The sequence below is a fragment of the Diaphorina citri genome, unplaced genomic scaffold (assembly GCF_000475195.1).
Source record: "Diaphorina citri unplaced genomic scaffold, Diaci psyllid genome assembly version 1.1 scaffold2752, whole genome shotgun sequence".
In the NCBI taxonomy this organism is placed as follows: Eukaryota; Metazoa; Arthropoda; class Insecta; order Hemiptera; family Psyllidae; genus Diaphorina; species Diaphorina citri.
Genome location: NW_007380169.1, coordinates 4,709 through 14,522, shown reverse-complemented (window position 1 = coordinate 14,522; position 9,814 = coordinate 4,709). Strand labels below are relative to the sequence as shown.

The window sequence follows — 9,814 nt, the reverse complement described above, 5'->3', positions numbered from 1 at the left end:
TCCCTACACGACGCTCTTCCGATCTTCTATTAATTTATCTATCGCATCGTCAAGCAGAACTAATGACCGTTTGACCAATAGATTTCTTAACTTTCTCTGACACTTCAAAAAATTGAGACCATTTCACTTTCTTTATTACCAAAAACTGGTATTACTTACTAGTACCCGAACTTAGTGTCCAAAAAGATGTATAATCTATTTACCTAGGTATTATACTGATAAAATTATTACTTTAGCTGTCTGACTGAAGTGACACCAACAGAATGAAAGGTCCCTTTATCTATCGCATCGTCAAGCAGAACTAATGACCGTTTGACCAATAGATTTCTTAACTTTCTCTGACACTTCAAAAAATTGAGACCACTTCACTTTCTTTATTACCAAAAAGTGGTGGTACTTACTAGTACCCGAACAGTGTCCAAAAAGATGTATAATCTATTTACCTAGGTATTATACTGATAAAATTATTACTTTACCTATCTGACTGAAGTTACACCAACAGAATGAAAGGTCCTTTTAATATAACATAGGAAAAAAGCTCCTTTGTTTATTTTTTCAATTTTACTAATTTAACGAAATTATTTTTCTAAACAGAAATTTACGTTTGTAAAAGCGAACTGTTTTTTCCCCCTATACCGGGTGTTTTTTTTACATTTTAATTGTTACATGTATGATATTTGACAATATTAGGCAGTCCCGTATTACAGGGTGTTTTAAAAGCGAAGTAAATATACGCCGTATGGTGTTTCTTTAGTTGATCTTAAACACAAGTTATTGATCCCCCGGTTTAAATTTTATGTTGAAAACTTTTCAAAAATGGACCAACATTAGAACAACATGAGACCACAGATTTGGCCCAAATGGGTGGAAAAGAAGGACCCTTCGAGTTTTTCTACTATGTACATGATTTATGTGCCAAGTATAAGTACCTACACAGTACACATACACACCATAGATACCTAATGATATTATTAGATTTATTAGTGAAATTATTCCAACTATCTATTAAGGTAATATTCAACTCGAACAAGGATAAAGAGGATTGTCATCTCCACTAGATACATACATCTCATTAACATTGTCTGTAGGTAAATTTGACATCTCCACTATTTTATTCCTAGAGACTTTGTCTTAGGATAAAGAGGATTGTCATCTCCACTAGATACATACATCTCATTAACATTGTCTGTAGGTAAATTTGACATCTCCACTATTTTATTCGTAGAGACTTTGTCTTATTTGAGAAACTTTGGGAGTTTTGATCGACTAGATTCACATGACGTGGTTCGTTGGTAAATGTGACATCTCCACCATTGTATGAATAAAGCTAATGCTAAGGATAAAGAGGATTGGCATCTCCACTAGATACATACATCTCATTAACATTGTCTGTAGCTCTGTAGGTAAATTTGACATCTCCACTATTTTAGTCCTAGAGACTTTGTCTCATTTGAGACACTTTGGGAGTTTTGATCGACTAGATTCCTGTTAGATGTTTTGAGAAATTAAGGGAGTTTTGACATCTCCACTATTATTTTTTCTCAATAGTTAATGACAAATTTCTACATACCTAAATGTACAATTGTACATACCTACTTGGCTCAATTTGGGAGACATTGGAAGATTGTAGATACTTTTAATTTTCTCATAAGATAGTTGTTACATTTAACGTGACCTTTTGTGTAGCTGATTAAGCCGAAAATTAACAACTTCAAGTTCGAATGCAATGAATTTGTTTATAGAAAAGGTACCTATAGGTAATAATAAAATTGACGAACACGTTTTACATAGTTTGTAAACCATTATTTCGATAAGAGAAAGTTTTGCACTTTTTTTCTACTAAGGCTGAAGACCAACGTATGTAGGTATGTAGTTGGGTGCAGTTAATGATAGTTAACAATTACATTTATGTCTGGATCTTTCACCAAACAGGTATCTAGCTTTCTAGTCGAAAATGTGTGTTGTTTATTTTGTTAGTTGAATGATCTGTCGAAAAAATACATAATTTAGGTTCTAGTCTCATAATAAAAATTGTATGAGGAGCATTTGTAAATTTGTAGTCTATGAATAACATGTTTTTGTCATTTCACTTGTAAACACTAATTATACAGAATGTTTTAAAAGCGAAGTAAATATACGCCGTATGGTGTTTCTTTAGTTGATCTTAAACACAAGTTATTGATCCCCCGGTTTACAATTTTATGTTGAAAACTTTTCAAAAATGGACCAACATGAGACCACAGATTTGGCCCAAATGGGTGGAAAAGAAGGCCCCTTCGAGTTTTTCTACTATGTACATGATTTATATGCTAAGTATAAGTATTAGAACAACATGAGACCACAGATTTGGCCCAAATGGGTGGAAAAGAAGGACCCTTCGAGTTTTTCTACTATGTACATGATTTATGTGCTAAGTATAAGTACCTACACAGTACACACCATATAATGCCATAGATACCTAATAATATTATTAGATTTATTAGTGAAATTATTCCAACTATCTATTAAGGTAATATTCAACTCGAACTTTGAATATTGAATTGAACATTGCAGTTTGATTAGGTTTAATTTAGATTGCAAATACTCGTGCTCATTAGCTATTCAACATTACTCACTTATTCAATCATGGGATTGATATTTTCATCAGGGACGGTTGACTTTTCCATTTCAGGTAGCTATCGTCTGTAATGGAGGATGGCTTTTTTGCCTTCGGTTGGTCTGACTTTGAAGACAAAAAGACCCTACGAAGGGCCTACTTTTTGTTTGAGTTTTAAACTTTTAACTTCACATTTTATTATTATTTCTTTTTCGTTTGGTTTGTCTCTATGTCTGCTTGTCATTATAACCCTCGAACGATTCGTCCTATTTTGATAAAATTCGCCAAAAATGTTTGAAAGGATGCATTAGACCAGTCTAATGTAGCAATTGTGGTCTGTTTCTTGAAATGCCCATCCTATAGTGTGTCATCAAATGTACGAGAAAAGACACTTACTTTTAGTTAACCGTGACTAGGGCCTAGACTAGCATAAGGCTGTTCAATACTGGCTCTTAAACTGAGTCTGCTCAATACTACCTCTCCAAGTAAGTCTGTTCTGACGCAGTGCAATAGTCCTAAACTAAAATGGACGCGGCACATCAGGGAACAGGAAGAGACCGCCTTAACAAAGTCTGTTCCGTGCTGCAACCGTCCAAGTCTCCGGATCCAACCTCTTTGGATCCAGGAACCAGAGAAGAGACGAAATAAAACCTTACCTTTATCAGAGTGGTGACTCTCGCTAGGTGACGTAGTGAGTCGTAAAGGTGAGTCGTGTAGTGAAGATCTTGAGTCATCCGGATCCACAATAGGAGACATAGAAGACGCTCTTGATGACGTCACAGACCGCACTGGGTTCGATCCCGGGTAAGGCTCGTCTTTGTTATTGTTCGAAAAGGGTTCGTCCGATGGTTTGGTTCGGTCCGTGAAGGATTTACTGACGAAATTGGTTAACTGATCCATACTGAAGTTGGGAATAGGATCCGATTTTAAAAAGAACCTATTGAGTTGTTTTTAGTATAGGGTTAACTATTTGCTGGTTTAATTTAATTTAAATTTAACTATAACTGCCTGGAAATAGATTTACTGACGAAATTGGTTAACTGATCCATACTGAAGTTGGGAATAGGATCCGATTTTAAAAAGAACCTATTGAGTTGTTTTTAGTTCTATAGGGTTAACTGTTTGCTGGTTTAATTTAATTTAAATTTAACTATAACTGCCTGGAAATGTCTTGAATTAATGAATTTGTTTATAGAAAAGGTACCTATAGGTAATAATAAAATTGACGAACACGTTTTACATAGTTTGTAAACCATTATTTCGATAGGAGAAAGTTTTGCACTTTTTTTTCCTACTAAGCAGAGAGAGAGAGAGAAAAGGACTTTTGCCATCAGGGTGAATTTTCAGCATTTAGCCTTGTGAAGACACCTGAATTCCAAAGTCCGGTTCAAACATTTATTCCTGTTTACCTACACCTACTAATTTAGGAACTACAAAATAGTGGAGATGCCAAAAGTCCGAACCATGTCTTTCATTCACTGAGCTACTTCGGTTTGCTAATAATTAACATACGTTCACGTACCACGTACCTACCCTAATACAAACAAACGATTTCGGTCTACCCAGGTAGTTCTAAGGAACTTTCAAAAAGTTCAAGGAAATACCTACCTGCCCTTACCACCTAAACGGAAAAAAGGACGCAAAGACGAGATAAGTTTAAGTGAGAAACTAGTTAGGTAGTTATAGTTACTCTTAAGCCTAATATTGACGCTCCAAGTTGGAAAAGTTCATTTCATTACACTAATGAATTGACTGTGTACCTTCCTTCTTAGTCCTCTTCATTGTTCAACTTTCCGCCATAAGATACAAACTTTGCGTTATAAATGTAAAATGTCTACATGTAAGTATATATTCTCTACCTCTACCTTCTATTCAGTGATAGGCTAAGGCTAAATGTACCCACATTAACACTAGATGCCTAGAATGTCGGATTTAGCCAACCTGACTTCTCGCGGACATTATAGGAATTGCGAAAGTCCGGAGTCCATAGGAGAAAGCCAGCCGTTCCGAGAACGAACATTATCCCATCAGGATAAAATCCGCCCCGGGCGGGAATCGAACCTGCGGCCTAGCGGGATAAGTTTTTGATTTTCATTGTAAGTAGGTAGTCGGCCTAGTTAGCTTGGTCTGCCTTGTACTATTTGTAAGCGCTAGGCCGCGTACTTTTGTAACCGTTTTCGGATTACTACAGGATGCATTCTTTTACCTCCGAAAACGAAAAAGTTCAGTTAGAAAATCTCCGTCCCGGACGGAATTCGAACCCAGCACCTCCGGATTGAGATTCAGTGCTCTTAACTTCTCTGCTACAGAGGATAACTTACCATGTATCCGTTGTCACTCAGCTCAAATGAACCGCCAAACAATGTTCTCTTGACATCTTGGTTAACGTTTGGCACACCTAGCAAGCTTTGTTTTGATTGGTCTAATCCAGACAGGAATGGCAAGCTGGAAAATGGTCTTGTGCTCTGGAATAGAATGGATGAGGTATTCCACCAAAAGATCCAGTTATACATTGATGGTAAACCTTTAAAGGTGTGATCAAACATAGTCGACCGGCCGTCGATCGACGAGGAAAATCTGTTGTCGAGGCAGTGTGGACGTGTCAGTCAACATCGATCGACCATGTGTGGACACACCTTTATAAGCCAGCCCAGTTAGCTTAGAGCTAAGCGCGTCTGTCTTGTAAGCCCTAGGTCGCGGGATCGATTCTTGTCCGCGACATCTTTCTATGGAGTCTACCAAGTTCGTAGAGAGAGTGGTCTCGCGAAAAAGGCTACAGTGTACTAGCACCTAGCGGTACCTCTGCTTAACTCCATACACAAAAGCCCACCTTAGGCGTAGGGGCAAACAGCCCTAAGGGATGGGTTAAGCTTCCACGAACCTCAGGCATTTGTAGGTTCATCACACTTGAACTTTGTCTGTAAAGAAGTGACGACAGAGATTTCATTATGTGGTTCATCCTCTCGACCAGTAACTTGAAGGAAAGTGAGTTCCAGGTGTCCTTGTTTTGTGAGACAGTGCATAGTGAAGAAATTTTGGTTAGTGAGAAATGCTGTGTTAATGGTTGTGGGTCCGATCTGTGTGTCTGGAGTCTGTAGTACTGCTGATTGGCTTATTACTGGCCACAGAACTATCCAGAAGGATCATTTAACCTTAATGCTGAGTAACTTTTCGTCAGGAACTTTTGGCGCTTTTTTGCCAGTAACGTTTCGTGCCCATTAACCATGCAGAAGGTCCCCAGTTCGTAACCCGGAACGAAAAAGTTGCACTCGTACGTTTAGTAGAGTTACAAAAAGTCCCAGGAACACGCGTTTGTTTGCCATGCTGAAGGTCCCGGGTTCGATTCCCAGGACAAAAATATTGCACTCGTACGTTTTCTATTACTAGTGCCTCAAGTTGAAAAATAAATGAAAAGTCACCGTTTCTTTCTTTTAAATAGGTACATTTCTTTACAAATAAAAACAGAAAAAAAAAACAACAATAATTTTACAATAAATAAAAATAAAATTAGTATAGGACATGATGTGTTCAAGAATATGTTTTGCTGGATGTGGGAACTACAAGGTCACCAGCAAAATTACAATTTTATTGTACCTGCCCAAAATATAGGTACGTATTTACTTCATGGTATTTTCTAATACCTTTAGCTACTTTTTCTTGGACCAACAATAAAATTTAATATTCTTGTACACATTTGACACTTCAGAGCTCAAGACGAGCATTAACTAGACAACTACAGTAGGAACTTGATTTGCAGACTCAGATATGCAGACCCGTTGTGACGGCGTTTTTTCTTTAGGCTATTTTATGAGGAATTCAGAGAAGTCTTGGCCTATAATCCAGTTCCTACAGTAGGTCTTCTCAAAAACTACAGTGCTCAGGTCTTTTAAAAGTTAATCTACAAGAGTAAAAGTAACTGGGCATTATTCTTACGTTCAAAAGAAACTTTCCAACCACGCACAAAGTTGCTCAACGGAACTGATTTGTCCAGAACTGGTACATTTTTTTTTTTATAGCTACTAGCTAGAAGCCTCAGCTATTTGTTCGTTTTCCACTTAAAATCAATCTATTCTCAGTCACACAAAAAACTCGAGCACGTAAGTTTTCTCGTAAAGATAAAACGAAAAATAGAAATCAAATAAAAAGCAAGAAGAAATGTACATAAAACGACCCAAAAGGAAAGGAGAAAATATTGTAAGAAAATAGAAAAGAGACAAAAAAAGGGGGGGGGGGAATAAAAATCACGCGTTTATAAGACAAAAAACAAAATGTAAAACAGTTTGAAAATTTCTACAAGTTAAATGATAAAAAAAATACCTAATTGCACGACACTTAAATAATTGAAAGATTTTAATCAAGAAGAGTCAGAAGACCGAAGTTGAGTTTTGAGGGGGGAAAAAGATAAACTTTTCCGATTCATCAGTTGTTGGAAATCTAAAAATTTTTTAGGGGGGAAAAAAAAAAAATTTCCGATTCATCAGTTGTTGGAAAAAAAAAAAAAAAAAAAAAAAAAAAAGGACCAAGTAAGGTTGGGAGGTTCTTCTTGATTAAAACTCCGTCAATTAATAATGGGGAGGAGGTCTACATAAACCTTATGAATTGATAATTAAGCATATTCTGAGGTCATAAGAACCTGAGGCAACAATTGAAAAGTTAATCGAACTGACTTCAGCAATCTGATTGGTTCATTTTGAACTTCGGATAAAATAATAATATGTACCTACAACATCGCCGTTTTTATTTCGTAGCAATGAAGCAACTGCTACACTAGACTCGTCTGGTCTATATCATAGCATGCCCAATTGCCCATCCCTCATCAGATGGGAGATAATCTCCAATGTGACTTCAGCAATCTGATTGGTTCATTTTGAACTTCGGATAAAATAATAATATGTACCTACAACATCGCCGTTTTTATTTCGTAGCAAAGAACCAACTGCTACACTAGACTCTTCTGGTCTATGTCGTAGCATGCCCATCCCTCATCAGATGGGCGATAATCTCCAATCTTGATTGCTTTAATACAGTATTAACTTCAAATCTTAACGTGTCCTCGGGTGTGAATTAATAAATATAATTGTCAAATAGTCTATTGAAGCAGTATTTTATCAGTTCATTACAGGTTCAAATTTGATTGGCACATAATATAAGATTTCATAGAGTTTAAAAAAAAAAAGTAGATATATCTTTAAAACTGTGAAAATATTTCCATTTTAATTAATTAAAGATAATAAAGAAATTTATTATATTCTGTCGTATAGTTGGATCAAACTTTTGTTCATACTACATATTACCATTTGATATGTTTTAAATGTGTTGTACAAAGTTCAAGTAGCATTAGTAACACGTCATAAGTTTACTGCTATGCAAGAATACGATCAAAGTTGATGTACAAGATAAAAAATTCAAATCGTTTTCCACAATTTCAAAATATCTTACCACAGAATTCTAAACACAAAAAAAATCACAATTAAAAATAAAATTCATCTACATTTTGAGCATTTAAGTGAAACTGGAACTTTTTCAAGATCTTTTATAAAGTTTCACCTCAATAAAGCTAAAAAGGAAAGAACATTCTAAAGCGGTCAAACTTTCTTGACTTGGCGGGGTGGAGCACTACCGCGCTCCTTGGAACTTTTTCAAGATCTTTTATAAAGTTTCACCTCAATAAAGCTAAAAAGGAAAGAACATTCTAAATACAGCTGTCAAACTGTTTTGGGGTAGAGGCTACTAGTACTCCACCATTCCATTATACCTAACTGGCTGGGTTATTTATTACGTACTAAACATTGCAGTATAGCCTCAACACAAAATGTATGTTTATTAAAAACAACTAAGGTAGATTTTTTTTTATCTACCTGATTACCTCATAGTTTGTTGAAATAAATAAAATTTTTGGTATCAAATATAATATCATATAAAAAATTTACACTTACTTATTTCACATCAGAAATTATATTACAAGTATTCTAAAACCTAAAAGGAGAGAAATACAAAAAGGAAAAATTTGACTAAAAACACTTCTTATTCCTGGCAAGCCACATACTAGGGAGTTATGTACAAAATGATAATGACTACCCTAATTCTATTGAGTTTCCTAAAATTCAAAATAGGTAAAACGGGGTTTAAAATGAGATGAAAATTACACACAACAAAACAGAGCAAAGTAAAAGAAATTACACTAAAGAACAGAAGAAATTTTGAACCAAAGTATACTACTAAGTATACTAGACTCTCGAGTGGAAACCAACCACTAGGCCAGAGTAACGCCCGGAGTGTTTTTGAGTTAACTTTCTGTGGTCTAGGGCATAAGAGTAAAAAAATGTTTGAACTAGATAAAAGTTTCATGGTCTAAGACTCTAAGGATTTCTAAGATATTAAAATCCAAATTCAATTTAAGTAAATACGATAAAATTATTATTATTTTGAGGTAAAAATAAAAATACCTATTATGTATGACCTAATGAGGTTCATAGGACTCACTAACAAAATGTGATCAGGAGTTTTCTGCCACTATGTGTTATTAGATTTATTAGGATTTACCCCAATATGGTTGATAAATATCGCTTAAAAAATCGCTAATGTTTTTTTTTTTTCTTTCTTTTTTTTTCACCAAAAACCCTTGTATTTTGGTCCAATTTACTTTGAATGGGTTTTTTATGCGATGACTCCTTTGTACAACAACGCTTAAGGTTCATGTAGGACATGAATCCTACCGTTAGAGCGATTCTGATGAAATTGATTCTGTACGCAAAAGGTTTGAAAAAAAAATGTTTTCTTTACATCTGACTGTAACAACAACGCTTAAGGTTCATGTAGGACATGAATCCTACCGTTAGAGCGATTTTGATGAAATTGATTCTGTACGCAAAAGGTTAAAGGATTTTAAGTTTTTTTTTTTTTTTCATTTTAAAGATGAGTGTTTCAAAGCCGGTTTTGTTTCGTAGCAATGAAACAACTGCTAGATTAGACTCGTGTGGTCTGTGCCATAGCATGCCCATTGCCCATCCCGTAGTATGCCTCACATCAGATGGACGAGAAGAGACACAATACGGATGGGAGGGGGTGCTTGTTGTGCTAGGGCAGCCTCGAGTTCATCCATGATCATGGAACGTAGGTTTTTCACCTGAGGAAGAAAATGGAGAAAATCAGATTGGCTTAAAGGATTTGAAGTTTTTTTTATTTATTTTAAAGATGAGTGTTTCAAAGCCGGTTTTG

The 9,814-nt window shown here is 35.6% G+C and overlaps 1 long non-coding RNA gene across 2 annotated transcripts; it reads right to left on the bottom strand.

Annotated features, from left to right (window-relative positions):
• Nucleotides 1–12: 12 nt before the first annotated feature.
• LOC113471651 lies at nucleotides 13–8,482 on the bottom strand. 2 transcript variants are annotated; one of them, XR_003394268.1, is made up of 4 exons: nucleotides 8,260–8,482; nucleotides 8,088–8,143; nucleotides 2,612–2,614; nucleotides 13–26 (listed from the first exon to the last, which is right to left on the bottom strand). It is a non-coding gene; the product is annotated as an uncharacterized LOC113471651 (long non-coding RNA). The 2 variants fall into 2 exon arrangements; XR_003394267.1 differs by lacking the exon at nucleotides 2,612–2,614 and adding an exon at nucleotides 362–363.
• Between the last annotated feature and the right edge of the window lie 1,332 nt (nucleotides 8,483–9,814).